Source organism: Piliocolobus tephrosceles, chromosome 3 (assembly GCF_002776525.5).
Source record: "Piliocolobus tephrosceles isolate RC106 chromosome 3, ASM277652v3, whole genome shotgun sequence".
Taxonomy (NCBI): Eukaryota; Metazoa; Chordata; class Mammalia; order Primates; family Cercopithecidae; genus Piliocolobus; species Piliocolobus tephrosceles.
Genome location: NC_045436.1, coordinates 74,015,262 through 74,042,098, shown reverse-complemented (window position 1 = coordinate 74,042,098; position 26,837 = coordinate 74,015,262). Strand labels below are relative to the sequence as shown.

General features: G+C 38.2%; 1 pseudogene; it reads left to right on the top strand.

Moving 5' to 3' along the window:
- The first annotated feature begins 1,484 nt into the window (after nucleotides 1-1,484).
- LOC111527141 lies at nucleotides 1,485-5,166 on the top strand (annotated as a pseudogene).
- Nucleotides 5,167-26,837: the final 21,671 nt, after the last annotated feature.

Below are 26,837 nucleotides of genomic sequence, written 5' to 3'. Positions count from 1 at the left end.
TTTAGATAATTGAAACATATCCAAATATTTTCTACATTTTTGTCTTGAGTGTAACAATTCTTCCAGTTAAAATTAAAATGTTTTCTTTTTTCTATCTTAAAATCCCCATACTCAAAAACTGCCTGAAAATCTTATGCTCTTTTTGTCAAGTTTTGAGTAGTTCAGTCTAGAAATCATCTTTTAATATACTTTGTGTCCTCATACTTTCTCTATCTTCTTTTGCATAAAAATTATTTCCCACAATAGTGTCTAATTCTTCTTTCTCAGGAGTGTAAATGAGATTGAAGGCATCTCTTCTTTAGAAATAGCCACTGAATCATAAAAAAGCATCATTATTTCTAATTTTTGTTAAAGGGCTTTATGGGATTAAACATGGCCATGAAGAGAAACTTCCTAGAATACAGACCATAAAATAGAATTTTGTCAGCAGGGCAACTCAAATGTGGCTAGAATAAAATATTGCTTCAAGGGTCCCTATCGGGATAGAATTCACCTTTCTTTTATTCTTTTTCTGTTCTTTTATTATTATTTTAGACAGGGTCTCACTCTGTCACCCAGGCTGGAGTGCAGTGATCATGGCTCACTGTAGCCTTGATCTTCCCAGACTCAGGAGCTCCTCCGATCTCAGCCCCCTGAGTAGCTGGGACTAATGTTGCACACCACCACACCCAGCTAATTTTTGTACTTTTTTCTAGACATGGTGTCTCACTGTGTTGCCCTGGTTGGCTTTGAACTCCTGGACTCAAGCAATCCTCCCACCTCAATCACACAAAGTGTTGGGATTATAGGCCACCACGCCCCACAGAATTCACCATTTAAATTAAAATACTTATGTATGGCTGCAAAAATCATTTTAATTTCCTGTTGGTTTTAAATGGGCTCAGTGAAAATGTTTGATAGAATCCTCAAATTTCTTAAATAGGAGAAAAGACTGTGGAAATTTTACTGTTATTTCTTTTTGCTTCATGCTTACCAAAATAAAACCATGAAGAGTTTGAGGAAGCAGCAGCCCTTCCAAAATTGAACCGAGTTGATTAAGAAACCAAACAAAAAAACGAACAGCAACAGAGATTAAAAATGAGATTTGTAAACTTGGATCCTTTCTTAACTTGATATCTTAGAAATGTAAACCACACCTAGTTGGTAATGGAAACTTGTGTAAACTAATCTTATCTCCCACACGTGAATATAAAATGGAAAACACAAGATGCCAAGTCATAAAACTAAAAATCTTTCTTCCTTGGTAACAAGAAAGTAAGCCAAATATTACCAGTTTGTAAGCAAATACTTCTTTAAGGAATGATTCTTGATTTGGGAAGGTAGAGGGCATGGTATAAACCTCTTTTAGGAATCCAGATTTTAAAAAGTCACAAACCCCTTCCAAAAAAAAAGCTGCATATGCACATGACAGGTGGCACATAATTTCAGGGGGCTCATGGAACCCTAGTGCTCTGTGAGCTTCACATTAAGAAGTTCTGACAAAGATGTCCACAATCCTCATAACTCGGGTAGAATTCATGGTGATTATATCCATATATGTGCCTTCTTAAACTTAAAACTTCTAGCAACTATCATTACCAATTTAGGAAACTGAAAAATACTGAAAATTTTCATACTTCTGGTTTGGTAACTATCTGCCATGTTTTGCTAACATAATTTGTTTTCTTAAAAAAAAGTAGGATTTAAATTCTAAATAAATTACATCATGCTTGATTTTTTAGAACTTGAAGAACAAATTCCATATTGTAACTCTTCTCTTTTTTGAAACGGAGTCTTGCTCTGTCGCCCAGGCTGGGGTGCAGTGGTGTGATCTTGGCTCACTGCAACCTCTACCTCCCAGGTTCAAGCAATTCTCCTGCCTCAGCCTCCGGAGTAGCTGGGATTACAGGCATGCACCACCACACCCAGCTAATTCTTTTTGTATTTTTAGTAGAGACAAGGTTTCAGCATATTGGCCAGGCTTGTCTGAAACTCCCGACCTTGTGATCCGCCCGCTTTGGCCTCTCAAAGTGCTGGGATTACAGGCATAAGCCACTGCGCCTGGCCTGTATCTCTTTTTCACCTGATTTTTAAATCGTATGTTTTCCCTTCTTTTTTCTGCTTATGCATATCTTAAATTTTCAGGATACTCTCAACTGGCAAGTTGAGTTCATGCTCACATATACACAAGATTTTACATTTTCTCTTCTAGTGGCCTTGCAATTCAGTTTCCTCATTATGTTATATAGTCACTTTTTTTTTTTTTTTTTTTTTTTTTTTTGAGGCAGTCTTGCTCTGCTGCCCAGGCTGGTGTGCAATGGCATGATCTCGGCTAGGCTCACTGCAATTCTGCCTCAAGTTCGAGCAATTCTCCTGCCTCAGCCTTCTGAGTAACTGGGACTACAGGTACATGCCACCATGCCCAGCTAATTTTTGCATTATTAGTAGTGATAGCGTTTTGCCATGTTGCCCAGGTTGGTCTTGAACACCTGAGCTCGGGCAATCAGCACACCTCAGCCTTCCAAAGTGCTAGGGTTACGAGCATGAGCCATCACGCCTTTCCTTTATAGTCACCATTTTGTTGTACGTACCCACAATGTCAGGATCATGTTTGATACTTTGAGTCATTAAATTCATATATCTATGTCCAAATTTCATCACATGGGTACTTGTGGTATTTATCTTTGTTGTAGTAACTCTTTTCTTGAAAATTATCCTCTTATATGTGTCATTTCGCAAAAGTCATGTTTCACAATATATTTAACTCAAACAGGATCACTGTAATCACCCTAATCCTGTACATATACATTTTTTCTTCTTGAAATGGTCTTTACAAAAAGATTCCAAGAGAAAATAAATTATTTCTTTTTTCAATCATTTAAAATTCCACAAACATTAAACGTAATTCAAAATTCTCTTACTGCCATATCTACTTAGATATAATCAAATCACAGTTCTGGGAATAAGTTACATGTTAACATTTTACATTTTTTGCACAATGTATGTTGTCTAGACTGTTCCTACTTAGGTATTTGCTAATAGTGTAAATGCCTTATGTTGTACATGTCTGTTCTCTTGAAGGTGGAAGTATTACTGAATCAAAAACATGGGCTTCCACAAATGATCATAAAACGACACATTTATAGTCAGCTATAATGAGGAAAATGAACTCTTAAGAAAGTAATTTCAGTTTGAGGTCCCACGTTCATTCCCTGGCACCTCCACGAAAAAAAAAAAAAGTAATTTCTAAATTACAAAGTCATTATGAAATTAGAGACACCTGAGTGCAAATCCCGTGTCTTCTGTTTACTAGCTGTGTGATATTCTCTCAACTCCCTCATCTGTAATACGGGGAAAATAGTACCTATGCTAAAGGATTTCTGTGAATTAAATTTGAAATAATTCATGCTTAGGGCCAGGATTGGCATATAGCTAGGACTACCTAAATAATTCTTATTTTTAGAGTGGAATTTTTTCTTACTTAGGAATTAAGCTCCCAGAAAGCAAATAAAGTGAAAAAAAAAAAAAAAACTTTTAATTAAAATTCTCCTTGTATATATTGTATACTTGAAAATTGTTGAGAGTAGATTTCTAAGTGTTTTTACCACAAAGCAATGCTAAATATGTGAAGTGATGCATATGTTAATAAGCTTGATTAGCCATTCCACAATATATAAATATGTCAAAACATCATGTTGTATACCATAAATATATACAATTTTTGCCAATTTAAAAACTAAAGTTTTTTACTTTTCTAAAAAACTAAAAGTTACCCTTGCAAATTTTCATAAATCAGTTATAAATTACAGTGTACATGGATTTGTATATGGTGCCTAACTCCCATTAATCTTTATTCCGGGCCTACTCTGTGCCCAGAACTATAAGAGATGCTGAGACATGTAAGAATAAACAAGACTTATGAGACTCCTCTCCTCAGATAGCTCAGTCAGTGAGAAGACCTTAAATTACAAAATAGCACAAAATATGCTATGATAGTGGAAGTATAGTGCTAGAGCGCTCTTACAATTTTTGTGGAAGCCAGGGAAAAGTGACAGCTGAGTTATGAAAGATGAGTAGAAGTAAACCAGTAAAGAAGGTAAAATAGAGACAAGGAGAGAAGAGGCTGAAGTACTTAAGAGGTTATGTAGACTAGCGAACAATATATTCTTGGTTTCTTGACCCCAAGAAACCAAAGGGCAAGATCTCTGCTTTTGCCTTCTTTGGGCAGACGTGCAGAGAAGAACATAAGAAGAAAAACCCAGAGGTCCCTGTCAATTTTGCAGAATTTTCCAAGAAGTGCTCCGAGAGGTGGAAGACAATGTCTGGGAAAGAGAAGTCTAAATTCGATGAAACGGCCAAGGTGGATAAAGAATGCTATGATCAGAAAATGAAGGATTATGGACTAAGAGAGGCAAAAAGGAGAAGGAACCTAATGCTCCCAAAGGCCACCATCTGGGTTCTTCCTATTCTGTTCAGAATTCCTCCCCAAGATCAAATCCACAAACCTTGGCATCTCTATTGGAGATGTGGCAAGAAAAGCTGGGTGAGATGTGGAATAACTTAAATGACAGCAGCCTTACATCACTAAGGCAGCCAAGCTGAAGGAGAAGTATGTGAGAAGGATATTGCTGACTATAAGTATAAAGGAAAGTTTGATGGTGCAAAGAGTCCTGCTAAAATTGCCTGGAAAGAGGTAGAAGAGGAAGATGAAGAAGACAAGGAGGAAGAAGAGGAGGAGGATGAATTAAAAAAAAAACTGCTAATCTGTAAAAAAAAAAAAGAGAGAGGGGCTATGTAAAGGAGTTTGTACTTAATCCTCAGGGCGGGGGAAAATATCAATAGTTTTTTAGGCAGCTATAGTTAAGTTGACTAATGTACAAATATTAATTTGGAATGCAGAACAACTGAAGGCCTCTTTTTACAGAAAAAATGACAGTTAACACATGTAGAGAGAAATGATTGGCAAACCACTGCTTTGCCCCTTTAAAATAATAATTTGGGCAAGGATCATTAATGGATGGCAAAATTCATGGGTGAAAGGATGGTGGGGAACAAGACAGTCACATGAAGGTCTTCAAGTTTTCATTCCACAGATAATTTACTAATTACGAAGAGAATCCTTACAATGGAGAGATTTGGCAAATTTGACATTATATGCCCCCTGATTCAATGCAGCAACAAGTTGTTATGGGATGAAGTATGTGTCTCCAAAATCTGTATGTCGAAGTCCTAACCCAGTTCCTCAGAATGTGACTATATTTGGAGGCAGTGCCTTTAAAGAGGTAATGAAGAAAAAATGAGACCATATGGGTAGACCCTAATTCAATATGATTGGTGTCCTTATCAGAAGAGGAGATTAGGGGCTGGGCATGGTGGCTCATGCCTGTAATCCTAACACTTTGAGAGGCCAAGGTGGGCAGATCACTTAAGGTCAGGAGTTTGAGACCAGCCTGGCCAACATGGTGAAACCCTGTCTAATAAAAATTTAAAACTTAGACGGGCATGGTGACATGCACCTGTAGTCCCAGCTACTGGGGAGGCTGAGGCAGGAGAATCGCTTGAACCCGGGAGGTAGAGGTTGCAGTAAGCCAAGATCATGCCATTGCAGGCCAGCCTGGGCAATGCAGCAAGACTCCATCTCGGGAAAAAAAAAAAAAAGGAGGCAATTAGGACACAGACTTACCCAGAGGAAAGATCATGTGAAATGTGAAGCCACCAGGAGAAGATCTCCATCTACAAGCCAAAGAGAAGCCCTCAGAAGATGCCAAGCCAGACGACCCCTTGATCTTAGGCTTCCGGCCTCCAGAATTGTGAGATAGTAAGTTTTTGCTGTTTAAGCCACCCAGTCTGTGGAACTTTGTTAGGGCATCTCTACCAAACTACTACAGAAGTACTGACTGTTGTCAAAATTTTTGCCAAAAATATTTTGAATAACCTAGTTAGGTCTCTACCTTACTTCCAATCTACAGGAAATACAAGAGATATAAGTTTAAGTTAAATAACATAATAAAGGAGCAATCAGGCCAGGTGTAGTGGCTCATGCCTGTAATCCGGGCACTTTGGGAGGCTGAGGCTGTCGGATCGCTTGAGCTGAGGAACTCAAGGTCAACCTGGGCAACATAGCAAGACCCTGTCTCTACAAAAAGATTACAGAAATTAGCTGGGCATGCCTGTAGTCCCAGCTACTTGGGAGGCTGCGCTGGGAAGATCTCTTGAGCACAGGAGGCAGAGGTTGCAGTGAGCCAAGATTGTGCCGTTGCACTCCAGCCTGCACGATGGAGCCAGAACCTGTCTCAAAAAGAAAAAGAAAAGGAATGAGACAAAATCAGAATGTGGCACATTTTATGACAGCTAAACTGAACTTGTCAAACAAGGCAAAGTTTGAAAAACATAAACAAATAAATGTTGGAAGCAATGGCTATTCTAAATGAAAAGACATTAAAGAAATCTAATAACCAAACACCATGTGTAGACATTTACTGGAGTCTACGTGGGAGAAGGAGGATATTTTTATAATGTAAAAACATTTTTGGGACAATTGGATAAATTTAAATATAGTTTGTATGTTAGGTGATATTATGGAATTATTGTTCATATGCACAGGTGTAACGATGGTACTATGCTTATGTAAGAGAATGTCTTTATCTAGATATTCATGCTGAAACATTTAGGGGTAGAGATATTGCCAAAGTTATTTTCAAAGAGTTTAGCGGGCTGGGCGCGGTGGTTCACACCTGTAATCCCAGCACTTTGGGATGCCAAGGCAGGTGGATTATTTGAGGTCAGGAGTTGGAGACCAGCCTGGTCAACACAGTGAAACACCATCTCTTCTAAAAATACAAAAAATTCAACTGGGCATGGTGGCATGCGCCTGTAATCCCAGCTACATGGGAGGCTGTGGCTTGAGAATTGCTTGAACCTGGGAGGGGGAGGTTGCAGTGAGCTGAAATCGCGCTACTGCATTCCAGCCTGGGTGAAGAGTGACTCACAAATAAACACCACCACCACAACAACACCCTCCCTCACAAAAAAACCCAAAGAGTTTAGGGGAAAAAATTTACAGATGTATATATGGAGAAAAAGTGGCATAAAGCACATTTAGCAAAATGTTAAATGGTGAATCTGAGAGATATGTGAGAGCCAATCACATTATTTTTCAACTTTTCAAATAATTTTATTGAAAAAAACAAAAACAAACGACAGACCAAAGGCCACCCAAAGTTGAGAGAGAATATCATTGTAATATTCCAAGGGAAACATGACAGTTATCTAGACTAGGGCAGTGCTAATGGAGATGGAGAGAAGAAGATGAATTTGGAAACAAATTCTTAAAATAGAATTGATGGGATTTGCTGATAGTTTGAGATGTCATAGGGGGCATTGATTATGAGGAGAGGAGAATTCTGGAATGGACAATGATGTAGATGGATGATGGTTTTCCTGAGATAGGAAATAAAAGTGGAGGAGGAGGAGCTACCTTGGGGGAGATGATTAAATAAACTTTGGACAATAACAACGGTCAATCAGGATTTCCAGACCTACAAAGCTGTCATGGTTATCATGTGGTGAGGACCTGTTTGGAAGGTCACTAATTTTTCCCTAGATGATGTTTTAGTGTAGTTTTTTTTTTTTTTATTTGAAACCCAGTCTCACCCTGTCTCACTCTGTCGTCTGGGCTGGAGTGCAGTGGTGAGATCTCAGCTCACTGCAGCCTCTCCCTCCCAGGTTCAAGTGATTCTCCTGCCTCAGCCTCGGAAGTAGCTGGGGTTACAGACGCCCGCCACCACTCCCAGCTATTTTGTTTTTTTTTTTTGTATTTTTAGTAGAGACAGGGTTTCACCATATTGGCCAGGCTGGTCTCAAACTCCTCACCTCAGGTGATCCACCCGCCTCAGCCTCCCACAGTGCTGGGATTACAGACATGAGCCACTGTGCCTGGCCTTAATGTAGTTTTGTAAGACCAAGAACTATGCTGGGCACTTACAAATACGTTGCACATATGGTCCTAATAGAGTCCAATGAAGTAACTACTTGGCATATATATTGTATTTTTTTCTCAGCCCTGGCTCCTCACTGTAAAGCAGGGATAATACTTACATAAATACTTACTATAATAAGTTCAGGAAAGCAGGAATTATATTGTTTCCCAGGTGCGTACTATTCTATCTTTCTGTATAGTAAGTGCTTAATAAATATATGTTGACTTAGCTACAACAATCTCTGAAATTTCCCCATATTCACTCTTCGTTTTACCAGTAGACAGGCTTGTGCTATGACTAGTTACAACAAAGCTATCGATTTGTCCATGTCCTAAGAATCCAGGATAAAATAATGGAGTATATTAAGTTTATAAAAGTCATCTATAATTTCATTAAATCCTGACTATAATCATGACAATGTTATTTCTTCAGTTATAAATGAAGAAATTGACTCTTGGAAAGTTTACATGGCAGTAACTTAGCCCATGTTTTAGCTGGTAAGAAAGAAGTGGAACTAAGACTGGAAAATAAACATAAGCTGTTTCCAACTGCCCCAGGGTGCTGTAGAAAATGCTGGGTTTGAAAATTATGGAAGAAGAAATGAAATAACTGTGAATTATATGTAATGCTAGACATTGCTTCAGGTAATGTACCATGATGCTTGACACAGGCCTCAAGTTTCACTTTTTATTTTAGGAATATTTTTATAATGTAGAAAAGCATTTTTGGTACAATTGGAGGAATTTAAATAACGTTTCTGTGTTAGATGATATTATGGAATTATTGTTCATACGCTTAGGTGTAACAATGGTACTATGTTTATGTAGGGGAATATCCTTACATCGCTGAGCAGAGATTGAAATTCGTGAGAGGTGAGGGTGCTGTATGTGCATGCCTGCATAGACACCACATTTCACTGGTGATTAAATTAGAATAGTAAAACATTTAAATTTATGTCCTAAGACAAATTTAAACCTAAGTCTTTAGAGAGGGAGAAACAGGTTAGTAACCCATCACAACTCTAACTCAACATCGGTTTAGTTTGTTGTCAGATTACCATAATTTTAAAGGTGTCTAAGGATAACTTGATAAATAGATCATCTTAAGGCACATGTAAAAAGATCACAAAATTAATGCAATTTTTTTCTTTTTTTTTTGAGACAGAATCTCACTCCCTCACCCAGGTTGGAGTGCAGTGGTGCTATCTTGGCTCACTGGAACCTCTGTCTCCTGGGTTCAAGTGATTCTTGTGCCTCAGTCTCCCTAGTAGCTGGGAGTACAGGCATGCATCACTATGCAAGGCTAATTTTTGTATTTTTAGTAGAGATGATGTTTCACATGTTGGCTGGTCTCGAACTCCTGAGATCGAGTGATCCACCTGCCTCTGCCTCCCAAAGTGCTGGGATTATAGATGTGAGCTATCATGCACCAGGTCCAAAATATTTTATAAATTCTACATGTTCAGAGTTTGGCTTCATTTGAAATTTCTGTAGCACACTTGTTGTCTTCTCTTAATATATCTCTGAGACTTACTGGAAAAGCACTTTTGAGTTAACTATACCAAAAGGAATACTTTATTTTTGTGAATTATAAATGACTTATACTGTATTAGAAGTAATACCAAAGTTGTCTCAGAATGATAGATATTGGCCAGTAACTTTTATACTTAGCCAAATTAGAATAATGTAAAGAATTTATAGAAGTGCCTGTATTCAGAAATCTCACTGGTGTACCTAAAATACCCACCATTAAAGTTCTGTTGGTGCTAAGCATTGCCCTGGTTTCAGATGTTACTTTAAAAAAAGCAAGCACTCCTAGCAAGGAAATTAAGTCTCAGCTAAATGCTTCATTGTGTCTTTCATTCATTCATTCATGTTTATTCCCTTATTCCTATGCAGTTTTTTTTTATGATACATGCTTTTTGGTGTATAATATGCATACAGTAAAATTTACCTTTTTTAGGTGAACAGTTTGATAAGTTTTGAAAAATATACATGGTCATATAACCACTGCCACCCCTGAGATATATCACCCCTGAGATATATCCCCTGAGACATATATCTATATCAAGAGGGTACTATATCATCCTCTTGTCTTATCATCAGTCTTCTCCCTTCCTTCCCCAGTCCCTGCTAGCCACTGATTTGATTTATGTTTCAGTAGATTGACTGAGACATGCCCTCACTATGTTGTCCAGGCTGGTGTGCAGTGACTATTCACAGGCTCCATCATAGCAGACTGTGGCCTCCAATGATCCTCCTGCCTCAGCCTCCTGAGTAGATGGGAATAGAGGCACTCATCACCACACCCAGCAGTTTTATGTCTGATAGGCTAGTTACAATGCTAGGTGCTAGGGATACCAAGACAATAAGATCTAGTCCCTGTAGAGAAGGAGTTTGTCATTAAGTAAGGAGATGGACTTGTTAACAGAATATTACCACAGAGTAAATGCTATTACAAAAGTATGAATGACGTACTTTGGTAGCACAAAAGGCATAGAACTAACTGTGTAAATTGAGAATGCCTCATTAAGGAGATGGTTATTCAGCTGGGTCCTGAAAGAATGTGTTGAAATAGGGCAAACGAAGAAGGTGGGATAAGACTTTCCAACTGGAACCAGTATCTGCACATAGACATTCAGTTATGAATGTTTCTGTGTCTTCTGAAAAGGAGATGAAGACGAGTGTGAAATCTATCTGTCCACGGTGTAAGTAATAAAAGGCTAACGTTCTGGCCCTCATAAATTCGCACCCCAATTTTAAGCTTCTAGACTCACCTGTATGCCTGAGCTAAAGGCATACTCTGTTATTAATGCTTCAGCAGCTATTTCTACCACGTGTCTTTGCAGTTTAAATTTAATTTTTAATTACGTAATGAAAGGCTCGAGTTTGAATCATCAGCAAACCAGTGAGCAAAGTAATGGAATCTGAAGCATTGACAAATAGACAGGAAGCCTCTGTATTGGAGAAAATTAATTGGGTTCTCTCTAGTCTCATGTTCAGTTATGACCCTCCCCAACCAACTCCATCCATACTGAACTTTTGCTCCTTCCATGCAACACTCTCACCCTTTAAACATATACCGTTATCTTCTTTGAAGGTGAACGGCACTCTTCTTTGAAGGTGGTTTATCTCCACCCACCTTCACCCAGCTGATTGTCTTTCATGCCCTTCCTCAGCCATTCTCAGTGTTCAGAGAATACAGTGTTTTCCTATTGTGTGTCCTTATCACTGTGTCATAATTGCTTGTATAATTCTCTGTCACCCCCATAGACTCTAAGCTCTGTGACAGCCTATTGAAATGCTTTTTGAAACAGATGCTCTATAAATATTCTGGGAACGAAGGAATGAATAACTTGAGTTCAGACTTAAATTTACACAATTTAACTGGATTAAATGAGAAATAATTTGGAAATGTATAAACGTACTTTGAACAATTTGGTATACAAACACCTTTGATATTTAGGGCTCAGTTTGGGGATTAAATTGTAAGGAAGAACAGAGATCAAAATGTAATTAGTTAAATGTAAATCTTTTGTAAAAATTCTGGGAAATGCATATTAACAGCATAACCTCGTATCTATTTTTGCAATATTTAGCTTACATAAGTTATGTTATTTAAGTGTATTTATCAATTTGATGAAGGATTTCAAAAGTGAGGGGAAAAAAAATCATCATTCCAGCAATGATTTGCCATTACAGGCCTGAAGTGCCACAGGCACCAAACCACCCAAAATCTATATAGTATGAGTCACAAACCAAACAGGTCTTTACTCTGCCTGAATTCCAGTCCCTAATCACAAGTTAACTGTGAACATAACATTTTAAGATAAAAGAACTAATCCTAAAAGGGGCATTTATTTCACACATTTCTGTATATCTAGAGTAGCCAAACAATAAAATATGTATTTTAGTCATGAAATAGTTAATAATTAATATAGGTTCATATTCTAAATACACTCTCTTTAAGAAAATAAAAAAATTTTAGAATCATTTCTAAAGCACTTTTCTCCTTAAAAATTTTTATATTTCCAGTAAGATAGGGTCAATTGGAGGCAGGGCACGGTGGTTCTTGCCTATAATCCCAGCACTTTGGGAGGCCAAGGCAGGGGGATCACTTGAGGTCAGGAGTTTGAGACCAGCCTGGCCAATATGGTGAAAACCCATCTCTGCTAAAAAACAAAAATTAGCTGGGCATGGTGGCGGGTGCCTGTAATCCTAGCTACTCAGGAAGATGAGGCAGAATCGCTTGAACCCAGGAGTATTTCATGACAGACCAACACTCTGTCTCAAAAAAAAAAAAAAAAAAAAAAGAAGCAATTTGGCCTATGGATAGATTGTGTTCTGGTGCGTAGTAGGCACACATTTGTTGATGGTCTCAAATAGGCTCAAATAGGTGTAAGGAAATCTAGAATCTAAACCCAGCTCAAGCTCCATGGGAGTAGGTAAATTACTTAACCTAACACTAGACTAATAAATGATATAGATTATGTGGTATATTAGAAAGTGATCATTACTTTTGGAAAGAAAAGGAAGGCAAAATTGAAAAGATCAAGAGAGGGGGTGTATGCTTAGGTGGGAGCTTTGCTTGACACATATGAGCCCTCAGTAAAATATTATCATTATTATTACTTTCATTTACTCATATGTAAATAAAAACATTAGGTTGAATGATTCTTAGAAATCGAAAAAAGTTGTGTTTAGGTGGGCTCTGTTGCAAACTATTTAGAGTTATTCGAAGTTTTATAAAGTTATTATAGTTCTGTTTGTTGCTTAAACATTTTTTGTTTTCATGTTCCTTGTGGTTTCTGTAAAACTGTCTTCCAATGATGTAAGAATAATCAAATAATTTAAAAATTAATTTTTTAAGTGATATAAACTCAAAATACAATTTTTAGTGTACTTAGGAAAAATTATGTAATAGTATTAGATAGTATCTATTAGGCCCATTTCCTTTAAATCTTATCTTTTTGGTTGTTGATTCATGATTATTTTAAGTTTTCAACAAATATTGACACAGTCCTATTCTAACACATTTCTGTTTGAAATTGATGTAGTTATCGTTGTTGTCTTGGAAATAGACATTTGCAGCACACCTGTTAAGACTAATTCCCAAAGACTGTTGAGCATCATGAAAGTAGATGTTCTGTGTTCTATAAATTGTAAGCTAGAAGACAGTCAGCCCCAGATGAGTTTCTACATGATTATTACTTTTTTAAAAAATTTAAAAAAAAAGGAAAAAAGGAGAAACCCTCAGATGTTTAAACCAGCTTAATTATCTTGGGTTAATATAGGACATAAGAAAAGGTGTATATCATACATGTTGTTTCTACAGTAATCTTACTATTCCTTTGCCTGTATAGGTACCTAGATTCTAGCAAAGTAAAATGTATGATAGTCATAAATGTTCTAATATCCTAATTATCCTCCATTGTTTATCCTCTTTTATTTATTTTAGCTGGTTTAAATTATACCTTCATGAGTTCCAGAAATTTGGTAGAAATATTTCAATAATTAAAAATATATATGTATTAGTTATCAATTGTCACACAACAAGTTACCCACCAAATCAGGGAGGTTAAAGCAACAAATGCTTATTATTTTGCACCATTTCTGAGAATCAGGAATCTGGGAATGACTTAGCTGTGTGGTTCTGCATCAGGGGTTCTCCAGTTTTTAGCTGGGGCTGCAGTCATCTCCAGACTCAAGAAGGACTGGAAGATCGACTTCCAAACTTATTAATGTTATTAGCAAGCCACAGGTCCTCAACAGTGAGCCTGCGTGTCGTAGCTAGCATCATCATCCAGTACAAGGGATCTGAAAAGAGAGTAATGAAAGCTGCAATGTCTTTTACAACTGAACGTCATTACTGACATGCCATCACTTCTGCTGTATTCCAGTGGTCACGCAGACTACTCCTAATGCAGTGTGGGTGGGAACTATACATAGGTGAGAGAACTGGGAGACAGAGATCACTGGGGACTACCATGGAGGCTGGCTACCACAATATATATTTAACTACTAGGTCTATAAAATGATCTGAATCTTAATAATAGTAATAAATGTGATTAATATGAAACAAGTTGGAATTTAAGATAAAAGCACTAAATAGAATAAATAAGTATATTAAATCATTATTCCTTCTAAAATGCTAATGACTTGTAGTAGATACTGTGATACGTGTTCTATTCATTCCTCACTTCACGACTGAAGCACTAAGTCCTTCTGGCTGCTGGTAACTTATAGTTCCTATTCCAGATGCATTCTCCCTCAAAAGATTGTAGACCTGCCGTCTGCAAAGTGAAAGTGTGTGGGGAGGAGGAAGCCCACATCGATGACTGACTACTGTGTGAATATAAATGTCCTTTTGTTTCAGTTCAGCACAATTCTGCAAGAATATCCCACAGTGGTTGTTTCCCAAAGCATTTCTCAATGAACTCCCTGCACCCTCCAACTCAGAGTCAGCTTCCCAGGGAGGCCAAACTGCAACACTGAGAAAACTTCAGTGTGTATGTGTATTCACTAAAAATCAAGACTAGGCCGGGCATGATGGTTCACACCTGTAATCCCAGCACTCTGGGAGGCCGAGACGGGCAGATCATGAGGTCAGGAGATCGAGACCATCCTGACTAACACGGTGAAACCCCGTCTCTACTAAAAATACAAAAAATTAGCTGGATGTAGTGGTGGGCGCCTGTAGTCCTAGCTACTCGGGAGGCTGAGGCAGGAGAATTGCTTAAACCCAGGAAGCGGAGGTTCCTAGTGGGAGTTGGTTGATGGGGTTCTTTTTGTTTTGCTTTGTGCAATTACACATGCTTCTATATAACAATGTAACAGGGCCAGTGTGATGGCTCACACCTGTAATCCCAGCACTTTGGGAGGCCGAGGCAGGCAGATTGTCTGAGCTCAGGAGTTCAAGACCAGCCTGAGCAACATGGTGAAACCCCGCCTCTACTAAAAATACAAAAATTTGGCTGCACATTGTGGTGCGCGCCTGTAATCCCGGCTACTCAGGAGGCTGAGGCACGAGAATAGCTTGAACCTGGGAGTCAGAGGTTGCAGTGAGCTGAGGTTGCGCCACTGTACTCCAGCCTGGGCTAGAGAATGAGACTGTCTCAAAAAAAAAAAAGAAAAGAAAAAGAAAAAATAGCCGGGTGTGCTGGCACACGTCTGTAAGTTCCAGCTACTCAGGAGGCTGAGGTAGGATAACTGCCTGAGTCTGGGAAACAGAGGTTGCAGTGAGTGTAGACTACACCACACTGCACTCCAGCTTGGGTGACAGAGCCAGACCCTATCTAAAATATATATATAACATATACACAAAATATATATAAATATATATTTTATACATACATATAAAACAAATGGAAATGAGAAACTTTACTCAGCTTGGGTACTGTGATAAATGTTCATCATACTCAAATATAAACACGTACAATACATATGCTAATATACACATACATATATAGTGGGATGTTATGGTTGCAAGATTGATTGCTGAGACACTTTCCTGCATTTTGCATTTCTTGTCAGAAATGCTTCCTGGAAACCTTTCTGTGTCAATAGCTCTAATTCTTTATTTTTAATGATTACATAATATTTCATAGTGCAAACATACCATTATCTCTTCAGAGGGAACATTGCATAATGAAAAGGAGCTTTAAAAATGGTTGTTCTTACTCTTCTTGATCTAGCGCACCTGGAAGCTCTCAGCCAAGGGACCTCCACTTGCAAATTGATTGGTTGCTACTGGAAGGGACAGATTATCCCTTTGGGATAGCTCTTTTTCAAGTGGGAAAAAATGTCAAATATTTGGAAATAATAGCTGAGGTTCATAGGAATCATGATTATAAGGATTTGTGAAGTTGCTTGATTTGAAGAGTACTTAAAGATATTTAGTCTTTCTAAAAACACAGGTCTTAATCTTGTTTTAAAGCTTAAGACTCTTCAAGATTTCCATCCCCCTTAGACGATCCAAATTCCTTAAATCAGCTTATTAGGCATTTCAAAATCTGTCTAGCTCTCTGTAGCCGTTATCTCCTCCTTTGCACTCAATTCTTAAACCACTCTGAACTATTGAACGTTACCTTTGAAGCTTGATTATGTCACTGATTTCTGCACTTTTTAATATGCTTATTATCCCTTTGAACTACCCTACTCATTGCCTTCCTAATTTTTATTCATTTTTCAAGTCTTGACATTGCCATCACCTTCCTTGAAATGCCTTAGCCTGATTTCTATACCTGTTAAGGGCTCTTTACTAAGTGCTGCTACAATGCCTATTATTGCAATTATTTATTCAATTATACATCTTTCCTGGACTCCTACATCCCAGAGGTAGTGTCTGTTCGCTGCATGTCCCCAGTGCCTGGCACATAAGAGGTACTCAATACAAGCTGTTGAATGAATTAATAACAAAAAACAAAGGCTGCTAAGAAGAATGTGAGGCTGATTTAAGAACTAACGAGATAATCTATCCAAACATGTAAGGGTGCCACACATTGAATTTAATGTTTAGCAATCCATGGTGAAGAATTTTGTTAATCTTTGATGAAATGATTCAGCAATGTTTTATAATTAAAATACCAATAACTGCATGATTTTGTAAGTATGGACCAAATAGAGGACCAAAATATCAATGTCACATTAAAATATGAGTATAGAGCAAAATTCAATACAATTGGTTTTAAATCATTTGAATTACGGAAGTATAAGCACCATGAAATAAATCAATTATAAGACAATCCTACAGTAATACAATTCCAAGAAAAAAGGCCAGTCTACATTATACCAAAATGCTATAGTTTTTTTTTTAAATAAATATTCTTTATCAATCAATTAGGTACATGACCAATTTCCCATCTTCTTGTAATATGACTAATAACAATTATTTGGAATAACAGATACAGGTTCTGAAATATTTTCTAGCGGGTTACTAAATTGTTAATAACTATCATGATTTGAGTTGTTAGTACATTTTAGGTCCCTTAAACATGAAATCAGTAAATTTTTAAAAAACAGCTTTGAGATATAATTCAGATACCATATAATTTCCACATTTAAGGTGTACAATTCAATATTTTTTAATATATTCACAAGGTTGTGCAACCATCATCACAATCTAATTGTAGAACATTTTCTTCTCCCCTAAAAGAAACCTCATCACTCTTCATTCTCCTCCCTCTCTCCGCTAGCTCTAGGTGCCATAATCTACTTTGTGTCTCTATAGATTTGCCTGTTCTGGACATTTCATATAAATAGAATATATATGTTGCCTTTTGTGTCTGGCTTCTTTTACTTCACGTGTTGCTTTTTTCCCAAAGTTTTTCCGTGCTACAGCATGTATCAGTGCTTTACTATTTTTTTATCCCCAAATAATATTTCATTGGTTATACTACATTTTATTTATTTATTCATCAGTTGTTGTACTGAATAAACATTTTTTCTACCAAGACTTTGCTGGAGAATGAATAAACTTTTTAAATCATGTTTGAGTAAATTACCCTAATCCTTAGCTATAAAAGGCTTTACTGTAGAAGCAGATCCATCTGCAATACAAAATTAAAATAAGGCCGGACATGGTGGCTCATGCCTGTAATCCCAGCACTTTGGGAGGCTGTAGTGGGCAGATCACCTGAGGTCAGGAGATCGAGACCAGACTGGCCAACATGGCAAAAACCCATTTCTACTAAAAATACAAAAATTAGCTGGGCGTGGTGGTGGGTGCCTGTAATCCCAGCTACTTGGGAGGCTGAGACAGGCGAATCGCTTGAACCCAGGAGGCGGAGGTTGCAGTGAGCTGAGTCACGCTACTGCACACTAGCCTGGGTGACAGAGTGAGACTCCATCTCAAAAAAGAAAAAAAAAATTAATAAAAATTTCTAGGAAGAATATTTTCTGTACAAGATCAGGGATCCTGTGGCTTCTAAAATATGTCACTTCATCTCAGAGGGTGGATGCAAGGATTAAGTGATTTACTATAACAAATGAGTTGTTTAATAGTTTAGGTTCAGATTAGGAGCTGGGGTGGTCCTATCCTTCCAGCTATTTTAGGCTGTCCCATTATTCTTACTATTAATTGCACAGAGCCCTCCACTCTTTTGATTCCTCTTTAGATTTGTGTCTCTTTAGTCCACTCCAGGTCTCACATCTTTACTCATCCATAATCTACCTTCTCCACTCAACACAATGGCTTTTTGGCCCTGCTAGAGAAGGTTCCAATGTGGAACCTGATTGGCGTCTCCAGAAATATTATCTCTACAATACATGGTGGGGATCAGTGCCAATGGAAAGTGCTTTTACAGTCTTTGGACACTATTCTTTTCATTCCTGTTTTCTTTGGCAACTATTTCAAACATTTATAGCCAATCTTCAAATCTCTAATTACTGTATGAATCACACTTGGCAGAGGACATCATTATTGGGAAAATTCTACTTATTAGGGAGGAATTTACCTATCACTTTACATTAAAATTCACATTTGTATTTCAGAGTTGCTTTTTATTATTTATTTATTTTACTTTTTATTTTATTTTATTTTTATTTTTTTTGAGACTGAGTCTCGTTCTGTCACCCAAACTGGAGTTCAATGGCACAATCTCTGCTCACTGCAACCTCCGCCTCCTGGGTTCAAGAGATTCTCCTGCCTCAGCCTCATGAGTAGTTGGGATTACAGGCACCCAACACGACACCCGGCTAATTTTTGTATTTTTTATAGAGATGGGGTTCCAACACATTGGCCAGGCTGGTCATGAACTCCTGACCTCAAGTGATCCGCCTGCTTTGGCCTCCCAAAGTGCTGGGATTACAGGTGTAAGCCATCGTGCCCAGCCTGTATTTCAGTGTTTTTAATTTGTGCTCTTGATTTCTGTCTCTTAAAGGATCTTGGTCATCTCTTGTCTATACCTTCATCACCTTTCTATCTACTCACTCCATGAAACTCTTTTAAGAGAAGTCTACATAGATACCCTTTTACTCTTCCTGTTCATTCTTCAAACTACATAAAATCATTTAGGGATCATTTCTCCAAAAGCCATACATAACCCACCTTCATTACCTCTCCTTTTCTCATTCTCCTCACTACTCTGAGTTTGGGCACAGAGTGGCTAGTCTGTGCTTCTTGTAACTCCTATTAGTGTATTTTCCCCACTACACTGTAAGACAAGAATCTCTGGAGAAAGGAATTGTGTCTTGCTCACCTTTGAGTCCCCAGAGCCCCTATTCATTTTTGGCCCATAGTTGCTAAATGGAACTTGGGGTGGGGCAATTGCTAAGTAGGAAGTTATGATTAGTCTTCCCTAGATTAAACGGTAAAATGTTATTAATACAAATATTTCAGAAATTGTAAGCTGTATGGGAAGTTGCTGGAGAATTGTCCGTGCCTTTACTATCCGTGGTATGTTTCTGTTTATCAGAGTCCTGGTGCTGCTTTGCCTCATATTAAAAAAAGCAATAGTATAGTGTTGTTAGTCATAATTTCGGTTATTTAAAAAATGTTGGCTACAACTGTACTTCTTTAATTTGAATCTAGCGTCTTCTGATTAGGACTTACTCTAGACTTACAGAATCCTCTTACTTGATATTCTTGATGTATTCTAAATATGTGCTTGGCATCGTCATGGTATAGTATATGTCAGGATTATTATATCTGGAGTTTTTTCTTCATAAAGATCATGCATATCCATATGTATAAATTAAATGTAATAGCCACACTTTTTGGAAAGTAGGCTTCATCATTATGCTTATATTTTGTCTAAAATACTTTTTTGGATTGATTTTATTATCTTGTTTTATATAATACAGAAATACCCAAATGTTCTTCTCACTTGCACTATTCTTGTTAAAAACACCCATCAGATCTTCCACTTTTGAAAATTATCAGTAATAATTTAACCATGATCATTTTTAATCTTTGGACATCAATAGACAGATTTTTTGTTTTTCTCTAATGCTCCTCTGAAAGCTCTTATAATCAACTACAGGCCTAAATATTTCATCTTCAGCAAAGAGGGACTGTCTCATGTGCTGTGGAAAAGGATGATGCCAGATGTTTTGAGGTACAGACTTTTGATGGTATCACTTAAACAACTTTCAGACCATACCAGCAGACTGAGTCAGGAATGTTCAGGTATTTCCAGAAGCCACTCAAGAAGGAGGTGGACTCATGAGGCTACTAATCTAAAACTGGGCATTAATTCTTATACGGGAATTAATTACACTGGAATGAATGAATTACACTGGAATGAATGAATTACACTGAAAGGAGTGAACTGATGAGAGATAATTATGATTTGTGTTTGGAGTATTGTTGATGCTTTAATGTTCTAGTTTTCGGAAATATAAGAAACCAGTTGCTTTTCTCTTAAGCTATCTATAACTCATAACAATTTAATAGGCTTTGCTTTTTAAAATAAAAACATTTATAAATGATCTTTTTTTCCATTTCGACCACTCCAAAATTCAGAAACTGTTACTGAGTATTCTTGTTCTAATGACAATACAGTTATCTGGATAGGTTGAAAATGAGTCTGTCATCCTTGTTATAAGGACATAACTAGAAGTATTGGTTATGCAACCAAGATCTTGGCCTGGAACATCATATTTGAGAATGATGCTATTTTTATTAATATCACTAGGCACTTTTAAGGAAGTAAGGTTGACTTTGTGGACCCAGTGCTTACATAGCCCTCTTGAGAAACTGGCCTGGTTTCTGGCTTATAGTAATTCTAGCCTTATAGATAAGAGAGAAAAGTTATTTCCCAGCAAGCCCAGGAGCCTGAAGATAATTTGGGAAACCCAAGAAGAGAAGAATTCTCCCAAATTTATAGCCTCTGCAGGTGAAATCTAGCTTCTTGGCTTAGCTTTCTAGCTTCAATAAGCTTTTAAAAGTCTAATTCTCAAATCCTTATTGAAAACATTCAGTAAAGCAAATTTAGAAAGGTCTAAATGATAAGTTATTATTATTACTACATCTATATAAATAATCAAGTCAAATCTAATTAGACCAGTTTTATTTTGCAATCAAGAATAATCTTATTGGCCGGGCGCGGTGGCTCAAGCCTGTAATCCCAGCACTTTGGGAGGCCGAGACGGGCGGATCACGACATCAGGAGATCAAGACCATCCTGGCTAACATGGTGAAACCCCGTCTCTACTAAAAAATACAAAAAAAAAAACTAGCCGAGCGAGGTGGCGGGCACCTGTAGTCCCAGCTACTCGGGAGGCTGAGGCAGGAGAATGGCATAAACCCGGGAGGCAGAGCTTGCAGTGAGCTGAGATCCGGCCACTACACTCCAGCCTGGGTGACAGAGCGAGACTCCGTCTCAAAAAAAAAAAAAAAAAAAAAAGTAGAACAAGCAACATAAAACATAATGAAGGAAAACCTCACTTGAAGGCCCAGGTCAGCATCTAAGCCCGCTGACATGTACCCTAGAACATAAAGTATGGTATGGTATGGTATGGTATGGTATGGTATGGTATGGAATGGAATGAAGAAATACTTTCTTTAGCCTGAAAAAAAACTCATCTGCTCTTCCAATGGCAGATTGCATATGATCACTCCCAACTTTGGGTAATCAGATCTCTAGTTTGTTTAAATGGCATTTAGAGCCATTGGTCATTAGAAGGAGAAAATAAAGAGTGCTGGTTGGGTAATCAACACTGTTATAAGAGTCATCTTTAGGCAAGATAGAATCTACATTCAGCCAAGAGAGTACTAAACCTTTATTTTGCAAAAAGCAAGAGCACCAAAAGAATGAGAAAAAGATGCTGCTGTAAATGTGATGCCAAATTCTGCAATTCCTACTCGCTTACTCATGCAACTTCAGAAAGCTGAAGTTGAGCAAATTCTTCCAAATTTTTGCTTCTGGAAGTCCCAGCAGGGCACCCTAGCAGTAATACTAAGAATTACATCTAATATATTGAGTAATCTCTTTCAATAAATGAACATAGAAAGTCAGTGAGACATGTAAAAAAGATATACAATAGGTTTCATGTCAAATGAGGTAGTAAAGAAATCCATTGTAATTCTGATAGGAGTGCAGAATCTCAACAATTTAAACATGGCAATTAAAAGGTGTGAAAAGGCCAGGCATGGTGGCTTACGCCTATAATCCGAGCACTTTGGGAAGTTGAGGCGGGTGGATCACCTGGGGTCAGGAGTTCACGACCAGCCTGGCTAACATGGTGAAACCCCATCTCTACTAAAAATACAAAAAATTAGCTGGGAGTGGTGGTGGGTGCCTGTAATCCCAGTTACTTGGGAGGCTGAGGCAGGAGAATCACTTGAACCTGGGAGGTGGGGGTTGCAGTGAGCAGAGATCGCACCATTGTACTCCAGCCTGGGCAACAAGAGTGAAACTGTCTCAAAAAAAAAAAAAAGTCACATTGCAGTAAAATGAATTTTAAACAGGGGCTTGAGGGGAAAATCCTATAAGTAGTAGTGTCAATATCCATTTTGAAACTGTATCTGTATAAAGTTCCTAAGTTCTAACGAGTTACATCAGAGATGGGAATGAGTGGGCAGGCAATATTGCTTCTGTGCTAATCCAAAAAATTTAGTTTGTGATTTAATATGAAATATTTAAAAGAATACATCTAAATAAATTTAAATGCTATTAGACTTATGGATTTAATTTGAAATGTATAAGTTTGACTGATATTAGACTTGCAGCTTTAATTCAAAAATTATAAAATTCTTTGTTCATGAACATTATTTCAAATTTTAAAATAATTCAATAGTAAACCCTCGAGTTTAAATTTATCAGATATGTAAGTAATAGTCAAATGCTTGCACAGACTTATTGGATTTGCAAGCCTTCCTTGATTTGTTGTTTTCTTCCCTCAGACATTAGAAAACTCCAACTGAGCCTTCTCTTCACACATGCCGTCTTTGCCTTTGACCTTCTCTGTCAATGTTTTGACTTAGCACAAAAGCTCTCACCAGAAGCCTAGCAGATGACAGCACCACGCTTCTTGTACAACCTGTAGAACCATGAACTAAATAAACCTCTTTTCCTTATAAATTACCCAGCCTCAGGTATTCCTTTTTAGCAACACAAAATGGAAAAAAAAAAAATCCTCAATTGACTGTCTTCTGACTAGATAGTAAGAATATGTGAGAGAGAAAAAAGAGAGAAAATACTGTGTATTGGTTTTGTTAATGTGTCTACTAATTTCCTCTGTTTGGAATGACTGGCATTTCTTAATGTTTCTGCTTCTATTAACATTGAGTGGAATACCTAAAATGTTTCTGACTTTTGTCAGATGATATACAAATTTAATCAAAGTTTATAATTAGGTGAACACAAATTTCATTCACAAAATTATTTTAATTTTATTCCTGATTACCTAATGTATATTCCTTTAAAACAAAAAAGAGAAAGGAAGGAAGCAGGGAGGAAGGAGGGAGAGGAAGGATAAAAGAAGAAGAAGGAAGGAAGGAAGGAAGAGAGGGAGGGAGGGAGGAAAGGAGAGAAGGAAGGTAGGTTGGGAGGAAGGTTGGGAAGGAGGGAAGGAGGGAAAAAGGCAAAATTCCCATCTTTCAGAGTGCTATGATCTGAATGTATCTCCCACATTTTTGTGTTGAAACTTAATTAACAATGTGATAACATTAAGAGGTGATGTCTTTAGGTGAATAAGTCAAGAAGGCAGAGCCTTCATAAATGATTAGTGACCTGTAAAAGATGTGAGGGAGCTGTTCATCCCTTCTGCCCCCCTTGTTTTTTTCACCCCTTCTGCCGTGTGAGAATGCAGCAACAAGTTGCCATCAAGGAAGCAGAGAGCAGCCCTCACCAGGCACCAAACCTGCCAGCACCTTGATCTTATATTTCCCAGTCTCCAGAACTGTGAGAAATCAATTTCTATTACATATAAATTACCAGTCTGGGGTATTTTGTTTGACCAACACAAATAATCTAAGACAAAGAGTTATTCAAAATGCAATCCTTTTACTCTTTTCTCTTTTGGAAATATTCAGTCATTCACCAAATACTTTTCAGGTGCCCAAGTGCCACATCCTGTGTTAGATGCTAAAGATACACTCCTGAGCCATACAGGCATGGCCCATACCTGTGTAGAATTTAAACAGAACTTCATAAGGTACAATAGAATAGACTAAAAAACCACAAAAGACAAGTAGATATTAATTTTCTAATTAACTTGAAATATCTCTAAACTATATTTTAATTCCTCACTTTATCAATATTTACTATATTTACTATACTAATAGATATATTGAATTTAAAGGGTAGATGTGGAAAAAAAAGTTCTATTACACCAAATGCCTTATAGGTGGATTTTTAAGATAAATATTTTCATATTTCACTCTTTCAAACTAGTTATTGTTATTAAGCAAGGGACAAACATAACAGACTAATTATGCTGTTTGGGGCAATGGTTTTAAAAACGGTCACAATTGGCTGGGCACAGTGCCGCGCCTCCACGTGACCCCCTTTCCCAGGATCCTGGGAGCTCCTTCCAGCTCCTACATCTGGACGACGACAACTCAAGACAGCCAGTTGGGGGCCCCGAAGGAGGCATGGGACCGAGTGGATTACTAGTAGATAAGGAGGAGGAAGAAGGAGTCTGGAGGAGGGGAGGAGGAGGAGTCTGGGCAGGAAGGGAGGGGGTGGAGAGAAGGAGGAGTATAGGGACGAGAGCTTAAGGCCCAAAAGCCTTGTACGTAATTAATTTCGGACCACTTGCCTAGCCGCTGGCAGAAATTGCTGAGGTCGATCACACCACAGTGGAAAGGAAAATTAACCGCTTCCTCCTAAGGTCTTGTTCAAGCTGTAAGGTTTTTAAATTGGCTAGGAGGCACCCTAAGGGGGTGCTCTTTGGAAATTTGGACTGGGGGCGTTTCCCGTTTGTTTCCTCTTTACTTACACAATGGACACAATGGAAATGGAAGTGGATCTCTGCCTGGCTTCAAAGTGTCCTTTGGAACCAGCAGAGACAGACTGGAGGCTCATGGAGCCAAAGTGGAGATTCCCTTCAGGCGGACGTCTCTGTGCTGAACGGGTCTCCCAAGCCACTTGGTGGCTCAAAATGGACCTCGGACCCGCGTAGGATTTCTGGCCGAGGGAGGTAAAGAGGAGACAAGGGCACTTACCCCAGAGAGGCCGTGAGAGTGAGGGAAGCGGGTCTCAGGTCCTGGTCCCTCTGCGGCGTAGGAGCAGGAGGAGGTTCCTCAACCCCTAGAGGCCTGAGGAGGGGTCTCCCCCTGGGTCTTCCGCACCAACTGATTTGTTTTTCTAAGACCAGCCGAGCGAGCGCAAAAGAACCAGCGGGTAGGCAAGTGTAGGAGCAAAACTGCAAGTTTATTTTTGGTCACTTAAGATGTGGGGAAGAGGTCTGTTGGCCTCCGGCAAAGGCGGCCGGCAGAGTCCCCCGGTGGGGCTCTCGGACAGAGTTTGGGCAGTCCCGACATCCCGACAGGAGTGGGGCAGGGAAGTCTGCCTGGGACCCTGGCCAAGAGTGGCTTTTCTAGGAGTGGGAGGGCAATAGGTGGGGCAGGGGCGTGTCGGGGGCGTTCCGCAGGTGCCACCAGGTAAATCTTGGTCTCTTCGGATTGACGTCACCTGGCGCATGCCCAGTTGGTCTGCACCCTCCCTGGGCGCCCTGCATTTTTGCGGGCGCGGGAAAAGCTGGTGAAGAAGAACCCGGAAGTGCACCATCTTGCCTCCGTTCGTCCAAACAGTAAGTATTATTGGGCATCATGGTATCTATCACTGTATGTGCTAACTTGGGGCATATTTCTTTTAGGGAAGATTTTAAGATAGCCACCATTTTCATTTGCATACTGATGTGCATGGGGTTTTCTATTGCTGCAGAGTTAATTCTACAAATTACAAATAAGACCAATATCAGTCTTAAAAAATTCATCATATCTGCTGTGGAGTTTTACATTAAAGTTTATGAGCAGAAATATTTTCATACTCATGTTAGTAAACATGCGGGATGCACAGAGCTTTTGAATAGAAAAGACCAGGATAATTTAAAAATATACTTTGAAAGCAAGCAAGAACCTCCTTAATCTTACATGTGCTTTAATTTGCTTTCATGTGCTTTGTCTAGGTAAAACAAATTTTTCCATGAAAGAAAGCTTGGACAGAAAATATGCTTGGTAAATCAGTCTTCTAAAAGCTGCTGGAGGTAAGGAAAAAAATTAGTAATATAATGCTGATGCTAAACTGCCCATCTAATTAATTCTGGGTAATATATTAACAACAATTTTTTTGCTTTTTTTGGCAGAAGATTTGCCTTTTTTCACTAATCCTATCTCAATTTACTTCAAGAAGATTCCTTTAGTTGGCTAGGCAAGAAAATGTTCCTTGCCTCTCTTATATAACTTAGTGTTTCCACTTAAATAAAATGCCTTAAGGAAAAAGCAGTTGCAAAGGAGGTGGGAAGAAAGACAAGAACAAGGCTAAAAGAACTTGGTTTTAACAGGCATATACATGAGAACCTTTATAGACTAAGAACTTCTGGAGGGTGGGGTGTGGTCATCCTGGGATTAATATTGAAAGGAATCTGTCACCTTTGAGCATGAGTACTTTTTACCTGTGGCTCTGTAACAAAGAGGCTATTGTGTTTCAAAACAGAAGCTCCAAACAGTGACAAAGAAACCAGGCAAAGGGGGCCAGAGGGGTTGTTGCTTACTGAACATTTTGGTAGCATTTTCAAAATAATTGGCTTAACTACACGACCAAACTAAGTTGTAATTTCAAGGGCACCACAATTTACAGGGATTTATGTTAAAGTTCTGTTAAGTAGCTCTTCTTTTTTTTTCTTTTCTTTCTCTCTCTTTCTTTCTTTCTTTCTTTCTTTCTTTCTTTCTTTCTTTCTTTCTTTCTTTCTTTCTTTCTTTCTTTCTTTCTTT